The sequence below is a fragment of the Triticum aestivum genome, chromosome 3D, assembly GCF_018294505.1.
Source record: "Triticum aestivum cultivar Chinese Spring chromosome 3D, IWGSC CS RefSeq v2.1, whole genome shotgun sequence".
NCBI classification, from domain to species: domain Eukaryota; kingdom Viridiplantae; phylum Streptophyta; class Magnoliopsida; order Poales; family Poaceae; genus Triticum; species Triticum aestivum.
In genome coordinates, this window is record NC_057802.1 from 583,940,834 (window position 1) to 583,946,025 (window position 5,192).

The window sequence follows — 5,192 nt, forward strand, 5'->3', positions numbered from 1 at the left end:
AGAAGGTGCCCGAGGGGGCCACGAGGCAGGGGGCGCGCCTGCACCCCCTGGGCGCGCCCCTGACCCTCTTGGGCCCCCCGTAAGGCAGTTGCTGCTCTTCTTTGGCCGCAAGAAATCTATTTTTTGAAGAAAAATCTGGGCGAAGGTTTCAGTCCAATCGGAGTTACGGATCTCCGGATATATAAGAAACTGTGAAAGGGCAGAATCCAGAACGCAGAAATAGAGAGAGACAGAGAGACAGATCCAATCTCGGAGGGGCTCTCGCCCCTCCCACGCCATGGAGACCAAGGACCAGTGGGGAAACCCTCGTCGCATCTAGGGAGAAGGTCAAGGAAGAAGAAGAAGAAGAAGAAGAAGAAGAAGAAGAAGGGGGGCTCTCTCCCCCTCGCTTCTGGTGGCGCCGGAGTGCCACCGAGGGCCATCATCATCACCGCGATCTACACCAACACCTCCGCCATCTTCACCAACATCTCCATCACCTTCCCCCCTCTATCTACAATGGTCCACTCTCCCGCAACCCGCTGTACCCTCTACTTGAACATGGTGCTTTATGCTTCATATTATTATCCAATGATGTGTTGCCATCCTATGATGTCTGAGTAGATTTTCATTGTCCTATCGGTAATTGGTGAATTGCTATGATTGGTTTAATTTGCTTGTGATTATGTTGCTGTCCTTTGGTGCCCATCATATGAACGCGGGCGTGGATCACACCATAGGGTTAGTTGTATGTTGATAGGACTATGTATTGGAGGGCAAGAGTGACAGAAGCTTCAACCTAGCATACAAATTGATGCATACGGGATTGAAGGGGGACCGATATATCTTAATGCTATGGTTTGGTTTTACCTTAATGAACGTTAGTAGTTGCAGATGCTTGCTAATAGTTCCAATCATAAGTGCATCGAATTCCAAGTCAGGGATGACATGCTAGCAGTGGCCTCTCCCACATAAAACTTGCTATCGGTCTAGTAAAGTAGTCAATTGCTTAGGGACAATTTCGCAACTCCTACCACCACCTTTCCACACTCGCCATACGTACTTTATTGCTTCTTTACCTAAACAGCCCCTACTTTTTATTTATGCTCTCTTTATTACCTTGCATACTTATCCCACAACACCTACAAAGTAATTCTAGTTTCATACTTGTTCTAGGTAAAGCGAACGTCAAGCGTGCGTAGAGTTGTATCGGTGGTCGATAGAACTTGAGGGAATATTTGTTCTACCTTTAGCTCCTCGTTGGGTTCGACACTCTTACTTATCGAAAGAGGCTACAATTGATCCCCTATACTTGTGGGTTATCAGTCCCCGAGACCGTGGTTGACTGCGGGCAGTCGACTATGGTTTGAGAACAACTTTCTTCTTCTTGTTTCTTTTTTTTACACTCGGCCTGGACGGACCATGTCGAGTGGAAACTGGACCAGTGGGGGCACGCTAAGTGCACCCACTGGGTGTAGTCCCCGAGACTACTGTTGGATGTTTGATTCGGCAGTAGTCTTAGAATTTGTTGAATTTATCACTCTATTGCTCTGAAGTAACCAATCTTTTCATCTGTCGACTGACTGTCCTTTGATTACAGAAATCCTGTGAACTTGGAGCTCATTTTGCTGACCTGGAGCAGAAGCAGATTCAGCTCAATCTCGATCTGGAGCTAGCCAAGACGAACTTGTAGAAGGCCAAGGATGAAGCTGCTGGCAAAAAACTTGTCGACTGCTCAGTTGCTGAACCAGGTGTTATTTGCTTTTTCTGAACCTAGTGTTTTTTCTTTCAGAAACAATGAACCAGGCTCTGGCGAAGAAGGATCTGGACCACGCAGCCGCGCAGAAAGCAGCCGAAGAGAAAACTGCACTCGCTGACCAGAAGCTGGCTTCAGTCGGCAAGCTGGAGGAAGAGAATGCCAAGCTGAAAACTGCCCTTGATGAAGCCAATAAGGAGGCGACTCGTGTGAAGAAGGACAAGAACAATCTGACCGAAAAATGGAAGGCATTGCTCGCAAGCGGGACGACCTGGAGAACTATCTGGGATGGCTTGCTAAGAAGCTGTTCATCATGCTTGAAGGTGCTTTCCTTTGTCCGACTGACTTGTTGCTGTCGACTCGATATATAACCATTGACTCATCGTTGTATTGTGTGTGCAGAATTTTGCCAGAACTTCGAGGAAGGGACTGGGCGAGTTGAGACAAGCTTGGACCCCATCCTCTCTCCTGTGAAGGACGAAGCTGCCATGAACATGCTCCGACTGGAATCCCATGTCGCTGGTGTTGTCAACTACCTTGCTCGACTGAAAGTCGCGGTGTTGCGAATCGACACAGCACACTGGCCAAGGGCGACGCTCCAAAATGACCTGGAGTCTCTGATGGCTCGACTTAATGAGGTTGCCGGTCGAGTGCAGGAATGGAAGAAGTCTTCTACTCGATGCGGTGCTGATGTGGCTCTGTCTCTGGTTCGTGTCCACTGCAAGGAAGCGCAAGAAGAGAAGCTAGCAGCAATCAAGGTTGCCAATACAAAAAGGCACGACTTCCAATCCTTCATGGAAACCTTCATTGCTGCCGCCACTCGGATTGCTGACGGAATCGACCTGGACGAGTTCGTCGAGCCCGCTAGCCCACCTCCTGCAGAGTGAACAAACTTTATGCCTCACCTTAAATTTGCCTCGGAATGCCGAGTGATTGTGTAACCGTTAAACTCCTTCGGGCCTGATGCTCGAGTACTTTAATCCGTGGTATGGAACCTTAGGATTTATCTGAACTTTGGTTTCCTCTGAATATGCTTGTGTTTGCCTTCGAGTGGAACTTGTCCTCCACTCGGGATAGTCCTTGTACTTGTGATGCAGCTCTGAGGAGAAGGTAATAGTCGACCTGCACCTCGTCATCCTTGCGGATCGGGATGGAGCGCTCATTGTACTTATGGCGCAGTTCTGAGGAGAAGGTTACAGTCGACCTGCACCTCGTCGTCCTTGCGGATCGGGATGGAGCGCACATTGTACTTATGGCGCAGCTCTAAGGAGAAGGTCACAGTCGACCTGCACCTCATCGTCCTTGCTGATCAGGATGGAGCGTGTGGCCAAGTCCCCGAGCGAGAAGATCGGTTCTCACTCGGAACGTGTTTCAAACTTAGGCGAGTACTGGACTGCAGCTAAGCCCCCGAGTGAGAGGTCGGTAGGATTTTCAAACTTAGGAGAGTACTGGACTGCAACTAAGCCCCCGAGTGAGAGGGTTGCTCACCACTCGGTAGGATTTTTCAAACTTAGGCGAGTACTGGACTGCAGCTAAGCCCCCGAGTGAGAGGGTTGCTCTTCACTCGGTAGGATTTTCAAACTTAGGCGAGTACTGGACTGCAGCTAAGCCCCCGAGTGAGAGGGTTGCTCTTCACTCGGTAGGATTTTCAAACTTAGGCGAGTACTGGACTTAATCTAAGCCCCCGAGTGAGAGTGTTGCTCACCACTCGGTAGGATTTTTCAAACTTAGGCGAGTACTGGACTACAGCTAAGCCCCCGAGTTAGAGGGTTGCTCACCACTCGGTAGGATTTTTCAAACTTAGGCGAGTACTGGACTGCAGCTAAGCCCTCGAGTGAGAGGGTTGCTCACCACTCGGTAGGATTTTTCGAACTTAGGCGAGTACTGGACTGCAGCTAAGCCCACGAGTGAGAGGGTTGCTCTTCACTCGGTAGGATTTTCAAACTTAGGCGAGTACTGGACTGCAGCTAAGCCACCGAGTGAGAGATTTTCTCACCACTCGGTAGGATTTTTCAAACTTAGGCGAGTACTGGACTGCAGTTAAGCCCCCGAGTGACAGATTTGCTCACCACTCGGTACTATTTTTCAAACTTAGGCGAGTACTGGACTGCAGCTAAGCCCCCGAGTGAGAGATTTGCTCACCACTCGGTAGGATTTTTCAAACTTAGGCGAAACGGATTCGCAGCTAAGTCCCCGAGTGAGAGGCTTGCTCACCACTCGGTAGGATTTTTTAGACTTAGGCGAAACGGATTCGGCTAAGCCCCCGAGTGAGAGGCTTGCTCACCACTCGGTAGGATTTTTTAGACTTAGGCGAAACAGATTCGCGGCTAAGCCACCCACTGGGGGATTTTAAACATATGAATAAGAAACGACAATCATTTCAGAGGACTGTAAAACTCTGTCTTTGATAAACAAACTAAAAGTTATTTCTTATTACATCTCAACAGACTGAGTGCTTAAGTATAAAAACAGCGGAGCAACTCTGCATTCCAAGCGCGTGGCTCGTCCTTCTTGTGCTCGACGCTGTAGAGGTGATACGCTCCGTTGTGGAGCACTTTGGTGATGATGAAGGGGCCTTCCCAAGCAGGAGCGAGCTTGTGTGGTTTCTGCTGATCCACTCGAAGAACCAGGTCTCCCTCTTGAAATGCCCGACCTTTCACGTTTCTAGCATGGAATCGACGGAGATCTTGCTGATAGATGGTCGACCTGATCAAGGCCATCTCTCTTTCTTCTTCTAGAAGATCAACAACATCTTGCCGTGCCTGCTCTGCTTCAACTTCTGAGAAAAGTTCTACTCGGGGTGCATTGTGAAGCAAGTCACTTGGGAGCACAACCTCAGCTCCGTAGACAAGGAAGAACGGGGTTTGACCAGTCGACCGATTTGGAGTTGTTCTCAATCCCCAAAGTACTGACGACAGTTCATCAACCCAAGCTCCTGTAGCATGCTTTAGATCACGCATCAGTCGGGGTTTCAGCCCTTTGAGGATCAAACCGTTTGCTCTTTCTGCTTGTCCATTCGACTGTGGCTGGGCGACTGAAGCATAGTCGACCCGAGTGCCTTGGGAAGCACAGAAAGCTCTGAATTCATCCGAATTGAAGTTTGATCCATTATCCGTGATAATGCTGTTTGGGACTCCATATCTGAAAGTTAACTCTCTGATGAAGCTGACAACGGTACTCGCTTCGAGGTTCTTGATTGGCTTAGCCTCAATCCATTTGGTGAACTTGTCGACTGCTACGAGCACATGAGTGAAACCACTTCTGCAGTCCTCAGGGGCCGAACCATGTCTAATCCCCAAACAGCGAATGACCAGACGAGTGGAATGGTCTTCAAGGCTGATGCGGGTTTGTGGGACATGTTGGAGTAGAACTGACAGCCTTCACATTTGTCTACTATTTCTTTCACCATCTCATTGGCATGTGTCAAGTAAAATCCGGCTCGGTATGCTTTGGCCAC